Source organism: Dromaius novaehollandiae, chromosome 5, assembly GCF_036370855.1.
Source record: "Dromaius novaehollandiae isolate bDroNov1 chromosome 5, bDroNov1.hap1, whole genome shotgun sequence".
NCBI classification, from domain to species: Eukaryota; Metazoa; Chordata; class Aves; order Casuariiformes; family Dromaiidae; genus Dromaius; species Dromaius novaehollandiae.
Genome location: NC_088102.1, coordinates 49,128,749 through 49,155,646, shown reverse-complemented (window position 1 = coordinate 49,155,646; position 26,898 = coordinate 49,128,749). Strand labels below are relative to the sequence as shown.

The 26,898-nt window shown below is 37.6% G+C and overlaps 1 long non-coding RNA gene across 1 annotated transcript; it reads right to left on the bottom strand.

Moving 5' to 3' along the window:
• Positions 1–26,898, bottom strand: LOC135328657 (uncharacterized). Its single transcript, XR_010389618.1, has 3 exons — positions 26,614–26,898; positions 24,255–24,336; positions 1–470 (listed from the first exon to the last, which is right to left on the bottom strand). It is a non-coding gene; the product is annotated as an uncharacterized LOC135328657 (long non-coding RNA).

Here is a 26,898-nt window from a genome sequence, read left to right as displayed (position 1 = left end):
TGCATGCAACAGGAAGAGTAGTGAATATTTTAAATTGTTTTATGCTACAAGGACTTACCTTTTTCTTCCCTATGAACACAAGGATAGGATGGGGGGATCAGAGTTCTCTGGGAGGAATTTAAACAAGAAAAGACTAGAAATGCTGGAACTGGGAGATTGTTAAATGCATTAGACACATTAAATACATTAGCAGAACATGCAATGAGAGGAGAATGGGCAGAGGACAAGAAGCAGGTGTCAGCAGTAACAGCCAATATAGTATTCACAGGTGGCGATGAATGAGAATTCAGCATCCGACCAGTTTTTAGTATAACATGTAGAACTAACAAAAATTTTAAGAGTCTGTGTGAGAGAGACATTTCTGTTTCTTTAGTTACTCAGGCTCTTCATGCCATTGGTCCTATTCAGAGTAGTCCAGAGCACGTAACATTTTGTCTGAAGTCTCATATGTACTTTGCATCCTTTATTTTCTGAAAGAAAAGAAAATATTTATACTACTTATTTCATAACCAGTCTCTCAATTTGGCATCCAAAGCAACTCATGGGATCAGCACTCCGTTATGTTTTACTCAGGCTTTGCATGTTTTGTTCTGTTATGTTTTACTCGAGTTTGCAGTCAGGTCTGCACCTTTTTTTGTCCTTTGTGCTGTTTAACCTTCTGGCTTCTCCTGGTTAGTTTTGGGATTTGAAGACTCAACCCTTTTCTCTCTTTTTTTACCTCTCCCTTCTGTAGAACAATCTGATTTTCAGCTCAGCAACAGACCTGTTTCTATAAGTCTGTTCTCATTTAGCAGTCATCTTCTAGGAGTTAAGAATAATTTCACACAAATCTGCTGCTTCTGTCACTGTTAGCTACCCTGCACACACATTACCTTGCAGCTGCAAGGGGTCGGACATGATGTTTTATCACACTGTATTTTCTCTTTGACCTTTTTCTACGATTCATAAAAAGTTAGAGCATCCTTGTTCATATCTTTTAGCGGTAATATAGTCAGGTAGTCTCATTTTGAACTTCCTGTTGAACAGTACTTTAGCTAATGACAATCCCAGGCTCAAGAGCATTGCTATGTAATTTAGCTATGCCAAGCAAAGATCTGAATCAGTCCCAGAATTTTTAATAGATCTTAGAATAATTATGACACTATTTTCTACAAGACCATTAGACTGTGGGTTCCCTGGGCTTAGAGTCTTGTGTTTAGAATTTTATTCTTCTGCAAAACAAATAAATGCAGAAAATCAAACTGTGATCGATTGTCTATAATGACCACAGTTGGTTTCCCAAAGTTTTTATATTACATGGCCTATAGCTGTATTCTTTAATAATGCCATTTCTGTATAGCGGGATAATAATGCAGAGCAAATATATTTTTTTCAGCATAAGCAAACAAATTTACAGCAACCTGTGATTATGGACTTATAATTTTATGAGACTTATTTATGTATGCAACATCAGATGATGATCTTTGCAGTGGCTTTCACTTTGATTTTTCATCAGATTTCTTTAAAATATTTTGGCTATCAGTTTGCATAATATAGCAAGAATGATTACTCTATTTTATAATGTTTTCTTTGTCTATGTTCATTATTACTATTTTTTCTCATTATTTTAACCCAGATTTTTAACTTACTGTCACATGCACTAGTGTTCTGCCCACAATATAACAGGAATTCTTATTGTGCACAAGCTAGTAATCTACTTACTCTTGAATAATTTTTAGTAGTTATATTCATTATAATAATAATTCCTCTTGTTCTTCTCCCTATATGCTCTTCACTTCCCTTCTGGAATTTTTTCTTTATACTTTGCAAAATGTTTTTCCTTCTAACAAATATGCAGTTTAGTACAAAGGCAGGACATTGCTTAAGCTTCACGAAGAGGCAAAAACCTTGTTTGAACCTTTTCCATTGCTCTCTACACCTCTAGAAAGCTCAGCCTGTGTTGGGGTACCATATTCTCCTCTTCTGACTTTTCTTCATGGGCAGAACTTCTAAGGATGGGATTCACCTCACCCAGTTTTGATGTTTATGATGCAAGTCTTTCTGAGACTAATCTCTCACTGTAGTCAGTTGAGATCTAGTTAATACAGTCAATAAATCTAAAAAGCAAATAGTCTAAAAAGCAATTCATCCTAAAGGAGAGACACCAACATTTGATCTGCTTAATCCCTCTCCAGGATATAGTGACTCTTCTGATTTTCTCACTATTAGTAACATTTCAGCCCATTGTTGCTAAAGGAAGTCTTAATTTGCTAAGCTGTTTCGCTGTAATATTGGCCATTTTTCCAATGAAAACTTGCAGTCTGATCTGATTTTATCCATCATCCTGGAAAATCTGATTGCTATTTTAAGTTTGAGACAGAAACTTCTATAAACCCTTATTCTCAGCTGTAGAATTCCAACCTCTTGAATTAAGAGTCCTCCATATTAACAGTCTCACAATTTTTTAAAAATTTCAATGTCTTCCACTTTTTGATTTCCTATATGCAGCCAATGCCTTAAGAAAGAAAAATCTTTCTAGTAGTGCAGTGTTTCCCCAAATTCTAGGTAGTGGGTCTGATAACTGGCCTGCTCTTCCTAATTGGCCATGAAACTGTACTAGAGTTTTCATCCCACAGACATTAACAAAATAGAATAAAACACTTATTTTTTCTTTAGCTTCACTTAACTTCATGAAGGTACATAATTCTTATTTGAATCTCTGACAGCTGTTTGTCTTATTTCCTAGCAATCTGAGCACTATCAGAACTCTGTGTAGTTCGTTCATGAACTTTTCTTTGTGGCTAGTCTTTCCAGAGGCACTCTCCTGGTTTTAGGCATTTTTACCATATCTAATATTCAGTGGCTCCGGCTTCTTAATGGAGCTATTATCCATATAGACAAGAGGGATTCAGAAAGAGCACAAATGAGAGGCCAAATCAACAGGAAGATTTAGAGTTCTCAGGACCCACCAGCGAAGGCAGAAAATAAAGAGGCAGCTTACTGCCAAGTTACATGGCCTTGCTGCGCAAATGTCTTTTCAGATCCGGACACCACAGCAGAACTGCCTCAAAAGAGTCTTGCTGACTGGGATCCACTCTTACAGGAAAAGTTTGGCACCATGTGCTATTAACCTGTAGCTAAAGTACAGGGAGGTTGGTATGCCTTTTGCCTGCTCACGGCACTTTCAGCTGGCAGCACAAGCCAAAACCAGATCCTGCAGTGCTGTTTTCTTCTCAAAAATTGATAAGCAATGACTTAGTCCAGCTCTTTACTTCTATGGGGACTTACAGAAAAAGTAACATAAACTGGATACTTTAAATGTTTGAGAGAGTTTCCGGAGAAACTAAGAGGGACCACAGCCGGTAATTCAGCCTGTCAATAGATCTAAGAAAGAAAATCTGCCCCTTAGGACTGCACGCCCAAGGGGTACACAGAGGGGGTTTTTAGAATTTGCTCCCTTTTTAATCTTTGAATGTTCAAAAGACTGCAATTTCTCCACTTCTTTACAACCATTACTCAGGAGAGAGGTTTCCATTTCGGCTGTAGACCATATAATCTCCCAACCATTTCTTCCCCTTCTGAGTATAAAATTAATCCTGGTATTAAAGTGAAGTTATTTTAAACTTTATGACTTTAAAAAAGTCATAAAACCAAATCACATTCTCTGGCAAACTGCTATCAGAATTCCATGGAAACTGCAGAGGAAAAAAGGCTAGAAATTGTTTTAAAGTGGTTTATTTTTAATCTAGCATTTTGCTGCTCGTTGCTAGCCTGGAATTCTCCTGAGTCTAGAGTACAGTGAATATAAAACATTGAACACTGGAGAATCTTTAAGGACATCATAAACACAGTAGTTACAAAGTTTTTTATATATATGTATAAAAAAAGTTCAAAACTATAGGCCTCTTTTCCATACACCGGTAACCAGATGCAAGAATATCTCTATTGCAGCAATAATAGCTTTGGATGGGATTAGACTAATTGCATGCTTGGTGGATGAAATAATTGATATACAGAAAGCTTTTAGTACCTCATTGTTTTCACCCTCCAGTTCCCATGCAGCAGATTTTTATTTGAGTGCTATGTCATTGGTGCCAATTCTGCAAACTTTAAACACTGCAGGTGTGCAAGGTTTATCACAAGGACGGTGCGTTCAGAAGCAGGAAATTCAGAAAGTTTTCTAACACTGTATGTGCACTGTACATGCACAAGTTAGCACTGCTAGAATTAGGGCGTTGTAAGGTCATTCAGTGAGGCCTACCTATCCCAAACAAACATGCAGACCATTAAATACTTTGCTTTTCTATATGATAGAACAGTTTCACCAGTAAGTAATCTTGCATGTTGCAGTGAAAATCTGAAATTTCAGAACCACAATGTTGACTGTTGTCTATCAGTTTTATGATAACATGAAGTGTAGATTAGCCTGAACTTATTTCATGAAGGACTGTGGTCTCATCAGATTTCATGAATTAAGTTATGCTAGGTCAGTATTTTGTTAGGAATAATAGGCATGTGTTTCAGGAAAAAAGACCTGAAAAGAAATTCAGTTCTCAGCATGCCACAGAATTTTGTTTGTCTTTAGGCAAGACATGAAGAACTCAGACAGGTAAAGGTAGATCCTGGTAGCTTTTGAGAACTTCTCCATCCCTCCCCTGTTTCCCTGAAGTGGGACACAGAAAGCTATGTTAGGCATGGACTTCTCCCTACATCGAGCAAGGGCAAGTAAGGCATCTCAAAACACAGTCGAAAAGCAGTCGGGTGCTGTGAGGAGACATATTCAGAGCTAGCTGAATGAAAACTGAGCACAAGTGTACATGCGCCATCCTTCCTCAAACCATCACCTCCCAAAGCCAAAACTATTCAAAGATACGTGAAAACATTTCTCGACATTTGGAGTGCATGGTACAGGCTGAGAGAAAAGCAGAGGAAAAAGCACAAAATATAAGTTCTGAATTTTAGCCCCCAGTCCTGGTGGGCTTGGTTCTGTATTTCACATCCATGTAATATTGAAATTTTGCAAAAAATTTCCTGAGTAATTATCAGAAGCGAAGTCTTCCTTATTTCTAGATAAATTTGTCAATCAGAGAGGTCCAAAGATTTCATTTTATACATCTTCTCTTTTGAATTACTTGTCTGCAAATGGCATAGCTTCGGCAAGAGGGGAGGCGACTGCATGCATTAGATTACAGCCTGCCCCACTGCTGAGCTGTCCTTTGAATACTGCCTTGGTTTTGGTACCACAACACAGAAAGTGTAGGGCAGCAAACCCCCAGGAAAGAGGAATAGCAGCTAGCTGACACTGACGTGAACTTTGGGAAACAGCTGAGGTTTTTACAGAACCAACCAAATCATTGTCAACACAGGCGAAACCCATCAATGTGCCTCTTACATCACTTGAACATGACATTCAGAAGAAAAATGAAAAACAAAGAAACACAGTTATAGGCATGAGAACTTACCACAACACTGTATTTCGTTAAGTTCCTCACTCTAAGTTTTGCCCCACACGGGGCTGGGCTATCAGCTGAATGGAGCTTATTACTGTAACACTGAGATAGCTAAGAAAGCTCAATTATTTAAAGCCTATGCATTTAATTGCTGAGGAAAATCAGCTAAATGGGGAAGGTAATTTCTAAATGAGAAAGGAATAAGGAATGCCACTGATAACTGCATTGTCTTCATGACAACATCTAATTGCTGACCCTATAATCCTATTGTGCCAAATGACAGCGGATCTTACTGATGAACTTCCTGATTCTGGGGAGCAGAAATGAAATTAAAACCTCGGATCAGACTGCTCCTGGGTCAGTGTGCTTACTGATCTTTATGGGCTGCATCCGGCAGGGTGCTGAACGCTGCTGTGACGCTCTGCTCATCTGCTTCTGCCAGCGGAGAGCTGGGAGCCTCCAGCATCTCTCCGGAGACCGCAGAACCCTGCTGGATGCGGCTCCCTATCTGGGGCTTAGGAAACAGCTTTAGGACCAATTACTGCATATTGTCTGCTTCCTCAGCGTTTAGCATTGATGTCATCTGTCTATAAACTTTATCAGATCAGATCAATTTCAAACCAAAACACTGACAAAAACAAGATCAAACTCAATATGTTTTTTTCTTTTGATTGCTAGCTTAAATCTGCCGTGTATATACCGCCTATATGCCGTATGGTTTAGACATCCCAGAATGTAAATGCGCATGTAGGTTAAATCAGCCTTTATCTATGTGGTCATACATATTACTTGTGAACTAGCATGTTATCGTGCTCTATGATACACCGTACATTAACACTTAACAGTGTAACACATATCAATTAGTTAAAAAAAAGTCTACAGGGTTAGCGAGTAAACTCATTAAAGTTAAGCCCCCTTGAACCTTAATTTAGCCAATGGAAATTAATGATTCACAGATTCTTACATTAGCCCAACATTTAATTAAAGGCATTAATTAGTGGGAGACAACATCATCTACAAGTTAGTACAGCTGAAAGAAAACAGAAGAGTGAATGCTGCTGTCAAGACAGTCTACTTTGGGGAGTTGCTTATTCTCTGAAAGTATGTGTTCCTGAAAATATACAGGAGGACAATAAAATCTGTAAGTGACATCTGTAAGTGTAAGTGATATTTTACAAAATATACACTGGGTGCACCAAGTAATTAAGACTGCCTCCTTTCCTGGTATTTTTTTGTTAGTACAGAACTAAATATACAGTCCAGCATAATTCAGTGATGTCTTCATGCGCCTTAGTTTCCTCAGCTGTCATATGGAGAGTATACTCCCTTTGCTTTGCTTTCCTTGACCTCAAATAGGAAATTGAACTGAAATCTTGCAAGTATTTGGGAACTAAACATTTGATCATTTCAAAACTCTTCAATCTAAAGTTTTCATTTTAATGTCTTTGAAATGGTTAATTTGACTTCACTATTTTTTAGTTATTAATTGTCATACAAATGAAAAGCTATTTCCAAAATATGTGGAACTCTTGCATTTCAAAATGTTGACATGTGAGCTTTTGTCTACTTCAGAACTGCTATCAGAATGTTTTCTAAATAGAAAATTTATCAAAACAGACTCCTGGTTTTGATGAATCTCTGTGTTCCATGAAAAAAATGATCAAAATATTCCTGAACATCTCCACTGTGAAGCTTTATTAATGTTTGATCAGCACTTTGAAACCATAGCTATAGAAGTGTACATTGCTCTGAATATCATTGTTAAAGTTTTGCAGCACTACAAGGAGACAGGAACAAAAGTTAAATAAAAGCAGGAGCGTGACAGTAAGAATGAAATTATTCTAAGTTACTCAAGAGTCTTGAAATTGGGTTGTCATTTTTTTCCAGTCACTAGATAGAATCGTGACCCATCAGGCTCACCAGGAAGGACAGAAAATATGGTCAGAGTGACTAAAAATTGCAAATACAATGAAAATAAAACTTCTTCAAATAACTCTAGTAAGTACCAGCAATATAATTCAAAAAGTTCAAGGAGATATTATAAAAATACTTTTTCCTATATCAAATAAATGGATGACTCAAAGAACTGTTCATGGCATATGCAGATTTCACATGCAGTTCCTATTAAACGGGAACATGTCTGCATATTTAATACAGCTTGGTCATTTGTTGCTCTGGAGAAATTTTTTGTGCCAGGAACTGGAGTAAAGTTTTTCTTGTACCAGAGGGATGAAACTAAACCAGTACAGATAGAGAGCATAATACCAAAATTGCTAAATCCCCAACTCACAAGCAAATAATCAGATCACAAAGATATTCAACTTTATGAATACTGCAATCCACCAAAGGTTGGATGCAAATGCTGCTTTGCAGATCTGCAAAACGTTACTAGGATGAGAAATTAAGCAAAAGTACTTTTTGGTAATGGAGACAGACTGGCAGTGAGAGCTACCAGCTTTCCCAGACTGACAGCCTCCAGGCAGGAATTCACTGTCCCAGGGTGCGGGTTCTTCAGGAGCGCCGTGGCACCCGTCCTGTGAGGAGTCATACAAACAAAGTATTATAGTAGCATGTATGCTAGTGGCTGGTTTGAAATGGATAGACAGGGAGATATTGCTGGCTGATTTACCTTGCTGCTTGCCCAAATACTTGGAGGCTTTGTAACGACCAGAGCAGGCTTTCTTCTCTATTGTCTGTGATTAATCTAACATTTCATTCTGCTTACAGTAAACCACTGACAAATCAACCTCCCTCCGAGCACTGATATACCACTAAATAATAGCACATTAAAGCTAAACTGGAAACTCATCTCTTGAAAATAATTAGTTTAAAGAATTCCCAATCCAGTTCATTTACTTTTTGCCTTCTGTTTTGTCAAAGATGAAGCACAGAAGACAAAATGCCGGAGCATTTACTAGCTGACTTCCCAGGGAGAATGGCATGGTTTGTCCAGAAATGGTAAGTGCCCCAGTTTTACTGTAGCTGCCAACCCTCTTTAATATTCAGAGCCTAATGTCTGCACAGTTATCAAAGGCAGACACTTGTTTCTGCTCACTCAGGCGAAGCAATATTCCAGCTAAAAGTACAGCCTCTTTCCCCTGGGCTTTTCAAAATTCTCCCTAATAAATACACATGTTGGGGGGGGGGGGGAGCTTTTATATTTCTTTTCTATCACACAATGCTAGATTAATGAGCTTCCTCATGTTTTTTGACATAACCAAAACCACCTCTTCCACCAGCATTCTCACTCCTTTCCCGTAAGACATAGATATTTGCTCCTGATCAAACACCTGACATTTTGTCTGGTGGAGGAAGAAATAAGTGAAGATAAAAGTCCACAGGAATGAGCAAAATAGATTTAAAGTTATCCCCATGCACCAGCAGGAACGAAATTGCCACCTTCTATCTGAATAAAAGAAGTCCGAGTTTTGAAAAAGGTTATGCACTGGCAACAAAAATAAAAATCTGACCTCTGCTGAACCCCATATGTGCTCCCTTAACTGTAGCTTCTGCAGCATAAAAGGCAATGCTAATTGATGACCACTGTAATTTGTTTCAGTACAAGTTTATCTGAGTAATATTTTGCTGCAGCTCTCTTGAAAATGTCTCCATGCGATATGACTTCCTCAGTTGTTTCTTAGTGCTTCTAGTTTAATGCTAGTAACAAACCATTGATTTTGAATGGATAAAAATTAAATTTGGGAACTTCAGATATTTCTGCACAATCTCTGTATAGATGGTAAATTTTACCCCAAAACTGGGTAATGTTAAATTATTTAAAATTTGAATATAAATTATTACTTTTGTTTGGGGGATAATTGAGGTAAAATAGTGGGGTTTGATTTATTAATTTAATAATTCATGAAGTCTTTAGTAAATAAGAAGAGCAAAAAATTCTGTTGAGACTGTCCAGTAAGAAAGTCAATTAGCTAGATGCTAAATTCTTTACAGAACACCTTCTAAAATGTTCACTTTAATGTCTTTTATTGAACTGGAATACGGTGCCTCATTGCAACGAAACAATCTGTCTTCTTACCCACAGAGGTTCAGGGGGGTCAAGCATCTACAAAATCTCAAAATGTTAATTAAAAATGGTGGCACATCAATCAGTCCAATAATAACTGAAGAAAAGAATAAAACATATAGTAGCCCCATACAGTCCTGGCTTTATTGTTCAGGCACTTCCATGGTGTGGCATGTTTCTTTCCAGAACTCAGTAAGTCCCTGTATTGATTTTACTGGCATTTTAGTACCTAGAATTTGAAGACAAAGACCGAAGACTTCATAATTACTACCAAAGTACAGAAATTTTCACATATGAAAAGTTTCTGTTTTATATCAATCTCCAATATCTATGGTTAATCCTTTTACCCCCCTTACACATATTTTCCTTCAGGGAAACCACTAGAATTGAGCCAGACCTTACATAGGCCAAATCCTATTTATTTTCAGTAAGAAAGATTCAAGATTCAGCCTGTAAGGGTAGTGCTTGTAATCTCTCAGGATTTGACCCAAATGTATAAGCCCCTTTAAGAAGTAATTTTATTTTTTCCTTCAGATCATTTATAAAAAATATGAAGTAGTATTAAGTTGAGAAGAGACCCCTGAGGAGTTTAAATAGAAACACCCCCCATCAACGGTGATTCCCCATTAGCAAGTACATTTTGAGAGCTGTTAGACAATTAGTTTTTAATCTTTTGAATATGAGCTATTTAGTACATTTTTCCATAAGGCTTTTGAGCCGAGACTCCTTCAGTTATGCCTGGCATACGCTCTGGAGTTGATCCACTTTTATATAATTTTCTTATTACTTTTCAAGAGCAGGGGGCAAGCCATTTTCTCTTTTATTTTATGAGATTAGTCCTTAATTTTAGATCAACAGGAAGACGAGTCAAGTAGGCTGCAGCTAATATCCAGCCAGTGTTGAACTCAACAACATAGAGCGCCGTAGGGACTGTTCTTTTACAACTTTTTGGTATCTTTCACACACACACACACACACAGACGCATGCCCGCGCACAAACACACACACGCTCTCTCTTTTTCTCTCTCTTTCCAAAATAAGACCCTTCCCAAATTTTCATTAACGTATGTCAGAATTGACTTGTGAAATGTGGGCATATTTATACTGAGTAGTCTATAACACCTTAAAATAATATTGTTTTAATCCCAATCTTTATTAAACTCTTAGCAGGAATAAGAGAAAAATAGTTGTTAGTAAAACAAGGCTGATATTAAATACACCAGCAAGCATGAAATGCAGCTTGGAGAGCTCAGGTAAGTTTCTTTTAACTGACGTTATTTTAAAGCTGCTGTTTTCTACCAATAATCTTACTTTCAGTTGTAACGAACAGTTGAGCACTCAGATGAGCTGCGCTGGAGATGGTTGATCTATTGGCTTATCAAGTTTAGGGGGGAAGACTACTTTGGGGGCACTTTCAAGGAAAAGGTCTTGCCTAAGAGCTGTGCCCACACTGCACTGGTCGTGGATTGGAGAGAGGAGAGTCGTGTCCAGAAGTTGCTCAGAAAATCTCTTGGGAAAATTTTGATGGAAATTAGTGATTATTGTGGAATCAGCAGATGGCAACACCAGAATGAAATTCTCTGTTTTGAGTTTCATGTGTTACAGCTATGAACAGCTTCAGCTCTCTGAAAGAAATAGGAGAGTAAGAAAGCAAGCGCCAAGTCTGTGTCCTAGAAATGGGACATATTATCTCTCTTCAACTCATCTTATAACAAAGTTGCATATATTACTTTCTGGAACTAGGTTAATGGGTGTTTTATTGCTTGTGGTATCCCTTCCAGAGAAGATAGGAAGCTAAAGCTCTCATTATTTTTATTCACTGAAAATTACTTTTGCATGATCACTGAATTTCATTCAAACACCTGCAGAAGTACGGCTCAGCCTGTCCTGAAGCTTGCAATATTCGTAATATATCAGCATAACAAAGACAAAATCCAGGCAAATGGACATGCCTTCCAAAATATCTAAGAACCTCCAAGAAAATTACAGCTAAAAGCAAGATTGCTGACAAGATCCTCTTGGAGATCTTAGTTTAGACTACTGAATGGTTCAGTTGCTATATTATACTTTAATTCAAGCTGGAAGTTACCTAACTGAACAGAAACAGTCTTCCTGAATAGCCGGTTCTATTCAAGAGATTAATGCTGAATCCTCCAGGTGTTGTTCAAAGTATGCACAAAAGGAGTTGTTTCTCAGCAGAACTGTAGAAAACTAGGGATGGATTGGACCTGTTCCAACCCAGGCTGTAAATACCTGTCATTACCAGGAGGTGTTTTTCCAAGCCTTTCTTACTTGGGAATAGCAATTTCTGATTGATTATTTCTTATCAAATCTTTGTGTGCATGTGCTTCTGCTTAAAAAGCACACAGTAATGCTACCTCACTTCCTTTTATACTCAAACCTCGGGAATACGTTCTATGAGAAAAAGCCAGTCCAGAGAGCTGTGTCAAACCATGCGGAGTCACACGATGAATTGGTACATTGCTGTAGCTTCACTAAAGCCATCATACTGTTTTTTGTGGCATACGAGAGGCACTACCGAATATTAACAACTCCATGTAGATTTTTCCTGTGTGCTTTGAAGAATGGCTTTTACTTTGCAGATAGTATAATCCCCTTGACAATGTTTAGGCTGAGAAACAACGGATCCAGTTCCGATATCAGCTACATGCATGTATGGTAAGAAATTCATTTAAGTTAACCAATTTTCTACAGGTTTCAGCCACAGAGCCCTTGCATGTTATATTTGATCTTCCAAATATCTACACAGATACTTTGCACACACGTTGTCCAGCAGAAAACATTTGATATATTCTTATTAAAAAAATTGTGTCAACAAGAGTTTACAGAAGGAGGCTATTATACTAAGAAAGTAAAACCTTAGCTAAGGATCCATTTGTAATAAGAACCACTGACCTGAAGACTAGACTTTTTATATGAAGGATCTAAGAAATGGTGTGCACTTTGTTTCGGCTGGCATCATAGTTTGAGATTTGTATTACCTTAAAAAAAGAAATAACCCAAAACACTAAGTACAGAAACCACCCATTTTCCCAAACTGTTAAGATAACCCAGTGATATCTGTTTAAGTTCTTCTATGTTCCTTTTAAGATTAAAAAAAAGAAAACGACAAAGATGAAAAAAATCAATAAGCTGATGCAGGGTCAGCTCAGTGAATGGGTTTCCATTGAGCTGCATGAATTAGTTACATTGAATTGGTAACCTCTGAGAAGGGAGAGATAGTAAATATCATTCAGGAAATACTGTTCTTGATATTACGAACTATTTTCGATTTCATGTCATGAATGTCTAGGACTCAGTGAAAATTCCCAAAGACCTCTGTTGCTCTTCAGTTTCTAAATCATTGGTTTTGACCTTATAAGGCACAGTTTCAGAGTCTCATTTTATTTTACATTGACATAACATATTTCACCATGAAAATTTCTAAACACTTTGTAAACATTCAAGATTCAATTTGCCCTCCAGTGAAAAAAAGTCTGATGTAAGGTGAAAAATAGCAATTCTTTAACTGCCTTAAAGTACATTTTAGGGCAAGACATGTTAAAAAATCATGATAACCAGCTAAAGCTGCAGAGAGCGTTTAGCTATGACACTAGGATTAACATTCTGTTACTTCTTAAAAATATACATACGGTTTAAAATAAGGCAGTGGGAGAACTCTGATCCTTCCTCAAACACCTCCACAGTTCCTTCCATTAGCTACCTTTAAAGCATAAGAAAAATCCCCTATAAAAATTACGAAGTCTTTGAAAAGCTTCCTGAGCTGTCAGGCCCTCATTTCACTAGTATCCAGGTTGAAAAGAGGGAAGAAAAAAAAAAAATTGCTACTTCTCACAAATCGTATTTAATTGGTCTTTTTCCCTCTACTTGTCAGAATCTGTCTGACACACAGACTGTAAGCTTTCTGAAGCAGCCGTCGTTTCCATTGCTACTTGTTTATATAATGCTTAACATTAAAGGGAGATGCAAGATGTGGAGGTTGTGTTTTCTTCCTAACCACAGTAAACAGTACTATGATCTGGTCAACACCTCTTGTTTTTAAAAGGATGTAGTTGGTAGCGTTTGAGGTTAGCACACAGACACTGAAGCATCATGTGAGGCCATTAATTCAACAGACCCACTGCCTAAATCACTGGTAGGGCTTGTGGCAGACAGATGAGTGAACTTTTGCCTTAAATATTTCTTGGTACATAAGGTGCAAGCAAACCATAAACCCAAACAAGCCATCTGTTCCCGGCGGGAACAGGACTGAGCTGCTGCGACCCCCGAAATGGTCTCCCTGCGACCACCCGGGATACACCGAGCCTGCGCTGAACCAGACCACGATCGGGCAGAGACTTTGGGACCTGGACTGTAAATTACTGCTGCTTAGCACAACTTCTATAAAGCTTGCTTAGCATGAGTAGCTAAATTTGCTGAAGCCTTGGGCCGCACTCCCTAGTTCAGTGAGAAAGGGTCCCAGAGCTGGTGCAGGCAGGAAAGACAAGGGGGTTACCAGCAGTTTGCATTCCCATGCTTCACGCTCCGGGAGGGAGGATGTCAAGGCATTGAAGTGAGGCCTGCTTGGGCACCGGGACCCTGGGGAGCAGGGCCTCCTCTCGCTGCGGAAACAATGCTGATTGGGGGGTCTGGGCTATCTCGGGGTCCAGATCATATTCCCTTTGTCTGGACCTTGGGAAATAACACCTACCGTCACTGCTGGGGAAGTAATAAATTGTCAGGGCCTTGAGAGATAAGGGCAGGACCTGAAGAATGAAAACGCATCTGTCAGCAGAAACCACAACAGTAAACAACCTACCTAGGGACAGAATAAGGAACAGGAGACCCCAGACCTAAATATTACTATTGGTCCAAACTACTGCATGAAGGGCGGAGAGTTTAGATTGGAAAGTATAATTGCCCAGGGATTTCTTTGGTCGGGGTCCCTCTTCGGAGGCACCCAGCCTGAGCTGTAATTCGAACGGAGTCAGCAGAACATCATCGGACTCAGAGTGGTGGTAGCTAGCTTCTCCTCTCCTTTTCCAACTTTATCTTTCCCCTTACCCTTGTTCCCTTCTTCCCTTCGTCTCCCCTTCGCCTTTCCCCACCTTTTCTCCCCACTTTGTGGAAAATAAAATTAAAAGGTTGTACGATATTTGATTGGTTTTAGCGTCTTAATCTCGTCCTTGAGATCGTAACGAAACCCCCCCGATATTGGATCGGGACAGGGCTCCCTGCAGCCCCCCGATTTTTCGTGTGGGTGCTGCAGTCCGATGCCAGCAGAGCCCATCCAGCCTTCAAGACTCTGAGTGAATCCCAGCCAAACTTAACTCAACTGATTATTTTACCAGACGAGTACTTCTTTCTACAGTTTAAATTTTCCAATTTTTGCTAAGAGTGAAAATTGCACAACTTCAGCATCCTTTCAGTTATCTTTCCTAGAGGAAGTAAAATATGTTTTAAGACCCTGAAAATTCCTGCAATTTGCACATAGATTTTTGTTACCTTCTTCAGTCTCAGATCAAGACAAACATCTGTTTGCCTTGGTACATTGCAGTAGTTTTCACCCTGAAAACGCTGAACTTCTTTTGCAAATTTATGATTGAGCTTTTGTCATTTCAGTGGTGGCTCAGCTAGAGTATTGAGCTGACTGGAATAAAAAGTTCTAAAAATGATTTACTACAAAATACTTCTGTTGCAGTCAATGCCATCTCTTTTCCTTCCTTTTTTCCTTTGTTTACTAGACTACTTCAAAGTTTGCTTCAGTTTTCGAGTATTCTGAGCTAGTGGCAAAACAACAGTTGGATCTGGAAATACTAATAGGATGGACTGAGAAAGCTAACAGTGGTAAAGAATATCACTTCTCCAGTAGGGAAATCACAAATAAAAAAGTAGATTAAATGTGCCCATTTGAGGTTCCAATCAGTAATGATAAATTCTGTATTGCCCAAAATAGAAGCAGGTAAGGACTATAGTCACCTTATTTTAATTCATGTAACACATTGTTGATGAGCTAAAATCAATGTAGGCCAATCAGCATGGCCATATTATGCATTGCAGTTTCACAGCTGTCCAAATTGAAGACACAAAATGTGAATTTTTACAATAGTTACAGATAGCTACATTTCCTGGAGATTCAACACCTCCATGAGGAGTAGATATGAATAATAAAGAGAAGGATAAATTAACATTTTTTTTTCTGAGATCTTGGTTATTTCCATTTGATAAATTAATCTAAAGCTTGATGACTAAGTGTGGCAACATTTATGCTTAGTGAAGAATAAAAATAGTTTTACCTTAGATAGTTTGCAATTTTAAGATATCCACCTTACAAAGCAAAATGCTGGGACTCTGGTGACTAGCTGGCAGAGTGACATTTGGCAAGTCACTTCTTGTCTCTGCTATATCATTTCACCCTGTAAAATAGGGATAATGTTATTGACAGAACAGGCTTGCAATGCCCAAATGAAACTTTATAATGAAATATTTAAGTTTTGTTTTCTGCTGACTCCAAAGTCAGAATCTTGCTTGTCCATCCCGCAGAGTGGGCCTAGCACCTGGGACCTCAAAGCTATGAATTTCTGCAGGCAGCATAACAACTGGTCTAAGGGCAAGGAAAGATGGAAAGGCCAGAACTGCTCACCCTGGGCCAGACACACACGCCAGACCTGCAGTATAGCTGACAGCCCCAGGGGGTGCTGCAGTCATAAAATCAACTTCAGAGAGGCATGAGATCAGGTGAACTTCAGATTTCCATAGTAAAGTAAAATAAAAATTACCACAGTAATTTTCCACAGTGTGTTGATTTCATTTGATTTTAGCCTGACTTGGAAATCTATATTTTCCGAGAGCTCTTATGAAACATTTTCAATTCATCTTAGGAAAAAAGTATATAAGTAAGTTTTTTCACCTCAAAAAAAAAAAAAAAGCGTAACTTGATATACCTGCATAACTTTGGACATAAGTCTTGAGGGTCAATGAGTAATATGGTGGTCCTATAAAAATGATGGTCAGTTGCAATGGGAAATGGTAACTGACTTTTACTTGAAAAGCAAAAGCTCATGGCATTGAGCTTTCATGTAGCAATTGCTTACAGAAACTCAGATAATATTGGGACAGTCTACACATCTCTCCACAACTTTATCTCATATTGTGAGACATTTAATTCACAGAGCTGGCCCACTTACTGTTCCGTTATGTCATTTAAAAAAACAAGTCAAGAAGAACTTTTTTTATCCACAAGAGGCAGGGACTTCTGAACAGTTGATTTCTTAAAGATTCCTATTAAATCAATAGATATAATACTTCTTATTATTTAGAATGCAAATGCATTTCCTCCATATCCAGGCTGGATCTGAAGCAGAGCTCTATCAGGTGAGCTTAGTGACTCAAATCTTCACTAGCATTAGGATATTTGCATGGTATTCTATTGCCCGATGTAGATATTTCTTCATTTCCAGCATCAAAATTCCTTAGCTGACTAATATTCTAGGCTGATGCAGCCTAACTTTGGACCTGTTTTGTATGTAACCTTCCTTCAGGATTCCTTTTCTTCTACAGAGTTGGATCCGACAGATCTCCTTAGAGGCTTCATCAATATTGTCTGCGGTAGGAGCACATTTCTGCATGCTCTAATTTTGAATTCAGTGGTAAACATGAGTTGTACCTACCTCGTATGACTTCTTTGGATTAAAAATCTATTCTACAGCTAGGGAAGGCACTCAAGTGCACATCAGCTCTTCTGCTGCTTTCTATGTATCAGGGAGGTTATCAGTATTTATATCAGTATGAAGACAGTGTGGACAACAGAAGGACTAGAATGCAAAATCAGGAACACACCAATACAAAGTATAGTTGCACTAAGGTGTAGCATCTAATAGATTGGTCTTTGCACCAAAAGTAAGTATCTTTATTATTACTATTATTATTATTATTCAATCAAGCAAAAGAGAAGGATTTGCTCAGGACACAGGAGAACTATGTTCCATTGCTCTGGCTGCTTGAAGTCACTTTGACTTACTGCTCAGGTGATTGCGCTAAACCTTGTAAGGTTCAAAGGTGCTTGGAGGCAGAGCTCAGCTCCACTGCTCTCCTTAAAGAAATTCATACAATTCATTAGTTCATTAAGTATAAATGGCACAAGAAAAGGAATCTGATTCTATGTTTTACAAGACTCATGGGCTCTTGAAAAGAGAAATCCAAGTTTCCAAGGATAATTGCTTGCTTTTTTATATTAAGTGCTTGGGAATTTGTATGTGTCTTACCTGAGGGTTTTTTCCATTACAGGGATACATAAATAATATATGCGAAGTGTATCATCTTCAACAACATCCTCTGTTTCAGATTTCCTTACAACTTATAGTTACAGCTGGCTATCAAAAGCTGGAACTTTGCATACTTTTGGGCAGAGACTAGGACACAGGTCTCTTGGCCCCTGCTCGAGTATTCTGTTCATGCAACTTCTGCTTTCTTCCAGTAGAGAAAGAAAGAAAAAGTCATCTCAGTACAGAAGTTCATTAGTGGAGGTGGGAACTGATTTGCAAATCAGAATTAGAACCTATATGCCAGAGAGATGCAAATTTTAGGAAATGTACTTCTCCTTGGTATTTTCTTTTCCTACTGACTAGGGTTTGGGTCATTCTTCTGCCTAGATACCTACCTCAGTAGATGTGGTTTGTAATGAGTGTGTTGATGCAATGAAGTAGCTGAAAATTGGTGCTATAGTATTCAGTGTTGTGATAAATTTTTGTAGATCTAATTTTTGAGGCAGAGGTTATTATTGACTCCAGCAAACTATAATAAATAATTCTTCCTGTTCTTACCGTTTGAACATCAACATATATATTACTGAGATAGCTCATAAAGGAGACCTGAGCAAATGTTCAGACCTAAACACACTGACTATGCAAGATTCAGATCAGATGCTACTGAAACAATAATAATGAACAACAGCTGCTACAAACGCTATGTAAACTTTTACTTTTCAATACATACCATGAACTATCCTATGCCAGAGATGACCAACAAACCAAAAATTTCCCTTCCCAATAATTTTGATGTGATCCTGGCACATATAAGTCACTATTTTCCAGAGGATCATCTATCTCAAGGTGAAATTCATACATATGTAGATAGACAGCACAGGATCTATGAACTTCTTATAACAACTCACTTACAGCTTCAAATTAGAATGTAATTGGAATGTAAATAACGCATTGGTCTACTGCCAGTTCCAAGAACAGTGATGAGTTTCACCCTCGTAAGAATTTAGTAAGTATGCAGAAAGATCTTTCAGGTAATTGGCCTTCGATTGTTCCCCATTTCTGTCTCCTCTTCTGCCACATTTAGGGATCAACAGCAAAAGACAAATCATAAGCTGTTCAAGACAGCAATTCAGAAGACAGAAATAAGTTTTTGTTTAGTACCCTGCCAATGCTGCCATTGTGAACCCTGGCAATCAAGAATCATCAGCGCCAGAGTCTGCAGTGGGTTCAGTTCAGGGCTCCAGGACCCAAATCAGGCTGTCGTTCACTCTTTGTTAACGTATAAATCATTTACTGAAGCATAGCCAGTCAAAACAGAATACCATTTGTGTGCATGTGAAGGTCTGGCTGTTCGTGCCAAGAGTGACTCATGTGTAAGGGGCATAAAAGAAAAAAGGGCTCAAAATGGATACTTACGGTTGCATTTTTCATTGCTTGTAGCTTGTATCAGCATTTCTACCTGTGCAAAATAGCATCCAGTTCTTTGGAAGGTTTAACACCTGCTTACAGAGAAGTAAATGACAGTACAAATTGCTAAGGTATGGAAGCTCAGGTTCACAGAATACACCCATATATAAAGAAAGGCCATATAGAAATGATTGGGATACATGGATGAGCTAAGAGTGAATGCTTGTCATGATTATAAAATGTTTCCTGTAATCCATTGCAGAGAAAAATGAGTTTTATAAATTGACTTGTACACTCCCCGTTTTCCCTAGCTGCTGTACTAATAGAAGTAGAAGAAAGCAGAGCAGGAACTGGATTCTGTGATCACCGCTTACACACTGGCAAATGCAGAAGCCACAATGTATAGTGCTGTAGTGGACAAAGATATCTCCCCTGCCTGGAGCCACATTGTGCTAGCAGCTGTACATGTATACAACAATTGTCCCTGTCTTAAGAGCTCACCATCTAATTCCCCATCAACATGGAAAAGTTTATCCACTATGTTCCTTTAGTTATCCCCACACTGACTGTCCTCTTCTTGGAATGCAAATAACTATTTTAAGTTTAGCTGAAACCACTTCCTGGGCAACATAAAATAACCAAAAGAGTGTTTTAATGATTGTTTACAATAGGGTAAATAGATTATGCATGTATTATATTACTTTAATTGAATGCCTTAGTTTCTGCTGGTATCAATTTCCCATGTAGTCCACCACCACCACACGGGAGAAACAAACAAATGCAGGACTTCACCAGATAAAATGGTCAGCACAGCAGTTTGTGGCCACAGTATATCAGGATCTTGCTCAAGAATCGTTATATTCAATGAGTTCGCCATTGATTGCAATAGCAGTAGGATAAAATCCTGTTGCCTAGCATTGCCAACAATTTGAATGCTAAGTAATAACTAACTTTTATCAGCAAGTCCCTGCATGTTGAAATATGACTAATAGTTTACTGATTTGGAAATGAATAATTGCTTAATAATAAAAATATTAATAACTATAAGAACTCTTGAATTACAGAGAAAGGATTAGATAATTATGTCTCTACTCAAACTGAGTGTCTATACTGACAATTCAGGAAGGGGGAGTGAAAAATATTAGTCTGCAATTTCTTTGTTCCAATGATTCCGCTGCAAGATTACACATTACGGTAGGTTTGTTTTAGATATTCCTGTTCCTTGCACTTGGCAAGACCTCCATAGACATGCACCTAAGAACAGCGTATGCATACTTCCATCTTCGTGAAATATTTGAAATAGTACCTGCTACTGAAATTCATCATTGTTTCTTACTAACTAAAAATCTGAGGGGAGTTAAAAAAGATGATAAACTTTGGCTCTTCCTGACAGCTGACCTTTCAAGGTTAAAAAAAAAGGATGATAATAACAATGCAAAATAAGTCCTGAGCTGGTCTCCACCATGTCAGCCAAGGCCCTGCTTAGAAAGCTAGTGTTTAAGGCTCTTTGTTCAGGTTCTGTAAATCCAAACTGTGCTCTTCTGTACATATGTGAATGAATTTAGTACCTACTAGAGAGAATAACAGGTCAGACTATCCTGAGTGGGGTGAAAATGTGAAGATTGATACCTTGCCATATGCAATTCCTCTGATAAGAACTTCATGATAGCCTGCAATACTTGTGGTAATCCAGATCTGAACCGCACATAAGTACATAGCTCCATCCTGACATACACTTCTTTTCACTATTCCCAGTCATATGACTTCTTACATAGGCAGACTCTCCCTGGAGCCCAGAAAAAGCAATGCCTTCCCTCTGTCCTTCGCAACAACTTTACAAACCTAGTTTCAAAATATGCAATGAAAATAAGCAAACTAATCCTTTCATGAACAACAACAAACCAACAGAACCTATGGCTACATGGGCATCTACGCACAAAAACCAAAACCAAAAAATATTTTCGTAAAGTACCAGAACTGAGGTTGTATATTTATTATATAACTGAGGCTGTATACATGTAGTTAATCCTGTACATGGCTATGTCTGTCTTATGAATTCAGCGTCAGTCGATTCTCTTCTTTCTCCTTTCTTACTTTCAATAAAGCTGTCAGCATTTTGATTTGAACCAGCAATGGGTGAAATAGTAATTAAAATAAGATGACTCTTCTGGAAAGTGGGCTGTTTCCTAAAGTTATTTGGTAGGAATGAAATAGTTTTTTGGTCTGTACCAATCAATGTAACAAATGACAGTGCACCACTTCATATGGTGTCTTCCAACACACATCTTTAACAGCTAACTTCATCTGGTGCACTGAAAACATGCTGAAAGATGCTACTTTAAAAACTTGTGTAAGATCTCTGCTAGCTTGACTGCTGTGTTTAAGAGCTCTCATAGAAAATAAATTCTCAAAGACACAATTGTACTGAGTAGGAATGTTTCATTTTCAGGAGCAGGAGAGACATATGTTTCTCACTCAGTTGTGACTCAAAACAAATGATTTCAAAACTCTGTCAGTAGTAGGAAATAGACAGAATTTTCACACTTTTGAATTTAGAAGGACAAACCAACCAGTCAACCACATTTGCATGTATTTTCCAATTTGGTGTCCAGACCACCTTTATTCCTTGGTAAATAAAAGAAAGGCCACTGTCTTTGCTGTGATTTTTTTTTAATGGCTGTCAAAATCTAGTACTACAAAATTGCTGTCATCTTATCAATAAGATTAACACTGATTTAATATACGTATGCATTATCTATTTCAAATAAATGAGTACACACCCTGAAAAAGCCATTTTTGTAGTTAGCACCTCTGTCGTGTAATTGCTTTTCTGTATCAGGATTTTCTCTTTTTTTGCAATTTTCTCTCCTTGCAATTGCCTTACAGAAATACATTCCTCTGCTTCACTGACTGACAAAAATACATCTTTAACATATTCATCTTTTGATTTTCTTCTCTTTCCTTCTTCCTTTTACTGGATTTCAATCTCTTAGGGCTTATGCTGGAATCTTAATCTTAAAAAGACGGCTTCTGATATCCACATATCCTTAAGATTATTTCACTGCACAGTGCTTTCCACTAGGATGGCTTTAGGACTGAGGTACCATATGAAAGATGCTGAGGATCTACTTTAAAATGACCATTTTTTTTTAGCATTTATGGCTAACACGTTCCCTCTTACAGTGCTGTGCACTGTTTCTTTTCCAGCAGTGAATCTTGAAGTCTGTTACAAGCAGTGCTAATTAAACCTCAGAACAGCCCTGCTACAAATGGCATGACATTCTTAATGACTCCTTTGGGTCACAGCCCCTGACTTCCCTAAATCAACCACAAGTCCTTGGAGACAGATGAGTGCAAACAATCTTTACATGTGTTTGTAAATCGTTAGAACTGCTACTGTATTAAGAATATTCTGAGTACTGATGATGATTGTAAGGTTACTGCGAATATCTCAACAACACTAAAAGGTCAAAGGCAAAACTGTACACGCTTCAGCCATGACCCTGTATGGCAAGAAAAATGCCCCTCTGGTGCTTTAGCTGCGACAGGTAGGTTATGCTCCGCTGCAGCCTGAGCGGCACACTGACAGGGCAGAGCAGCACAGACGACCGACTGGAGAACCAGCAGAGATTGGTAACTCCGTAAAAACATCACTGTGTTTCAAGATGCCATCAATAAAAGCCAGATATTTTGCCTTTCCTCCTGTCTAGACTATGTTTTACTTAAGTTAAGCCAGAGAAATTAAGTCAGAGCTGGAAAGAGCAAAAATCACAAAAAACCTGAAGTGACTTTTCAGTTTACACTGGCACAAGTCTTTCATGTCCCTGCCCTATCAAGTAACCAGACAGAGTGACAGAGCAGTTCTGCAATTAGCTGGCTGCAGTGTTTACAGTATTTGCTCTTTATTTACTCGTAAACTTAAACTTTCAAAGCTTTCTGCCAGCATTATATTTTTCAGTTGCAGCTTTTACCTTTTAGAATCTCATGCAAGTTCTTCTTTCTGGAAGGAATAATTGATAAGATCATTATTCTTTACCTACCTAACTCTGAGCAAATATTTTGCCACACCTCAGTACTTACATTTTGCCTCTACATGTACTCCTAAGAATAGTTTTTCCTGTCCCAGTGAAGTTCTGGGAGTTAACGTACATGCTTTTGTGGTAATCATCAAAAAGAAACATACCTATTTCATTTTTCACTTACTACCTCTGAAACCATTTTGCTGATGCCTGAAAAAGTCTTTCATAAAAGAAAATGATTTGTTTTCTTAATTTCTGCATGCCTGTGTTTACTTAGAATATCAGGGGGCACTTGCTGTATAATTTTGTGCCTTATATATTAATGGTATTAATGTAATTTACTCCACGTTTTTCTTCTAAATTTAGACTCTTCACATAATGTGTTCTCTTTCTCGGTCTCCTTAGCTCTTTTCATCTGAAAACCTGTTTGATTTTACAAAAAATTTAGAAATATGCAGAATACATGCCAATAAGAACAAGTAGAAATAGTTGATTTATATTAGAATGATAAAATATGTTATTCAGATTGAGTCATTCATCATGTTAATCATCTCTGCCATTTATTTTTCTATTAAGATACCAGTTTTTCCAATGATCCACAGTATAATTTTGTTCTACTAGATTTTCAAAGGCTGGAAAGAACAGTTTACCCAGAAGTTCACTTAACTATTGTAAATCAGTTTAACCTAATTGATTTCAGTGTTGCTTTGCTGACTTTAACTACCAGTATCAATAGTCAGTCCTACTCTTGGAAAGATAAGGACTTTAGTTGCAAGGTCAGGATTGTAAAGTTCATAAAATCTTACAATTACATGCAGGTATGAACATTGATGAACAGGGATATAAGAAAGGAGACCAAGTATACAATTAGTCCAGACAAATAGGATTATACTTCAGTTTCAGCAGTGCAATGAGGATCATAGCTGGTAGAGACCAAGATGATGCAATTAAAAAAAAGAATACGAAAAGTATATTTGAAATTTGGCTAAATGAAATCAAAGGGCAGAATATACTAACCCACAACCTTCACTTTGAAACTAGAAAGCCTGACAAACCTAAAAGGGAAGATGATACTTTTAAAAGATGCTCCAAGAAAGCCAGAAGACTTTACCTTAGTTCAAAGATTCAATTCTGCTCCCATGCTCAACCATCAGAATTAAGGCTGCCTTTCTTGGATGGAAATAAGGGATGACCTAATGAAAAACGAGATACAATACTTTCAGAATTGTTGTACAGAAACACCTGTTCATTTACCATATAATGATTTTTATGTCAGGTAATGTCAAATGTACAAATAGAATAAAGTTCAAATTAATTTTATATGAGTGATTATTTATCAAATTTAACACATTTCAATCCAAATGTTTTATTAAAAAAAAAAAACAACCCTTTAAAATAACCTCTTTCACATGTATAATTGAAACAAACTTGGTATGAAATTCAGTCTCCCAAGTGTGCTTGTCCAAATCTGCTTACATGCAGAAAACATTTTCCAGTGCTGCCATGGTTTTAAGGTAGAAGTGGATGTAATACATTCCATGACTGTTAAGAGACTGAGACAGCCTATACTGAATATAAAACATTTGACCATAACACAATACAGAATTCCTGAACAAAATTCACAGACTATACTGAATCTTTTAATAAATAACTCTTTATACAAACAACACATATTACTTAATCTTGGTCAAGATTTAATCTTTAATCATCCATAACATTCCTTTAAAAATTAACTATTCTTTTCCTTTTTTCTGAAAACAAAACATGAAATCCAACATTGAAATCAGGCATCTAGCCCCGAACAACACTGTTTCCAATTGTTTAGCATTACCATAATTTGGTAAACTTAATAATAAAGAATTTGCCATTAACTGTTTTCTGAAATTTAACCTTCACTGAATGAATTGTGTCATTAAGTATAACTCATGTATGATTAGATTGTTTTAGTTTAAAATTGTATTAAAAGACAGTTTTAGGACATATATCCTCTGTAGGACAAAGGAAATAATTCTTTGACCAAAGAAAGATGATTGCAAACATTTGTTATACAGCCTTGCAAATCACACAGCAATCATATGTGCTGCCCTTTGTTCTGCGCTGCAATTTATAAACTGGACAATTAGCTGGGAGAAAATATTCATTTTCCTTTTTTATCTTGCTATAGAGAGAGTGGTGTCACCTAAAGTTAGGAGTACCATTAACAGCTACATATGGTGATTCATTGTCAGTTTTAAAACCATTTGACAGCAATTCACATCTCTAATGCAGTTTCATTTCTGACTTGAAAACACTGAAGCAGACAATGGGTTATTTCTCTTTTGTGACTAGTAATGAACAGCTATGAAAAACATTTTGCTATTTCCATGTTTTAAAGGAGGAGCGTCACAGACATAACATATTCCCTTTTTAACAAGCTGTTATTTTTTTTCTTAATTGAAAGAAAGACTAGTATGCTGCTGGAAATTCAAAAAACTGTTGTATTACCCAGTCTTACCATGATGCTGGAAAACATGAATCAAGAGAGCTAAGTGGATGATATTTGACAATATTATAATAGTTTCTGGCTGCCTGTGCATTAGCCACCATATTTTCTAGATTTCTAGTTTTTTTCCTCAATTTTATCAGCAAAACCTTTTTTTAAAAAAACAACAAAAAAAAATCTATTCTTGCAATCCACCCGAGAATATTTTTAAGACCTTATTCAGTTTCACCCTTCAGGGGAGTGACAGCACCCTTTAAACACTTCCCAGTTTTTTTTCCTCATTCTGGTTCTGCAGATTTGTGTTTGTGGTAGGATCCAATGGAGATATTATTCACATTTTTTGCTAATGCTTTTTATGTTCGCCCCTTTCCTGAAGCTCCTACCAAACCCTACTCAATTCAGAGGGAACAAATTTCTTCTTCCACCTCCACCGCATGTTCTGACACCGCGCTCTGTAACCTCGCCGGCAGCTCAGAGCGCGCCGGTGCACAGCGCAGCAAAGTCCCTGGCGGCTGCACTACTCCTCTAGCGCAACCTCCTGACCTTGAGTAGCACTTTCTAGACACTTCTGGTAAGGACTTTAGAGAAGGCCTTTGTTATTAGGAGGAGCTGATTTCTATTATTGTTTTAAAACTATCTGTTGCATATAGCACTCTCTATTTTTTTTTCCTGCCAATAAAACATACTGTTACCTGCATGTTGAAGGAAGTGACAATTACCTTGCCTATTAAAAAACATTGCTGGAAGATGTCTTCCTGAGTTATTTTCTTCCTTTTTATTTTCCTATATTAAAATGTAAAATTCAAAAGGCAAGTATAATATTTTAACTAGTAAGCTAGTATAGATTTAACTCTTTCAAAACTTTAAGCTTAATTTTGTCTGACCACTGGATTTCCTCAAGCTTAATCTGACAGCAAAAACCAAGGCTACAGTACTCAAATTGCTCACGTCCGCTCTGCAAAGATTTGCTCAGTGCATTCAGCCCTACCTTATTCAGCAGCCCATTCAGAAGACATGTTTAACGAGGGAAGCTCTTCTTCAATCCTGACCCATCAGTAGCTCAACTGCATACACATGTGACATCTCTATTTCTTTTGCTTCCCAGTCTCCCTCCTGCTCTGTTTCCTTCCTTAAGTTAATTCCTTTCCTGAAGGAAGAATAAACACAGAATAAAAAAGGACCTAAGCAGGTCATGCAGAAGTTGCTTTAGGAAAAAGCGATAAGCTTAAATTTAGTTGGTTTTGCAGTTCAGAGCTTCTATCTAGGACTTATT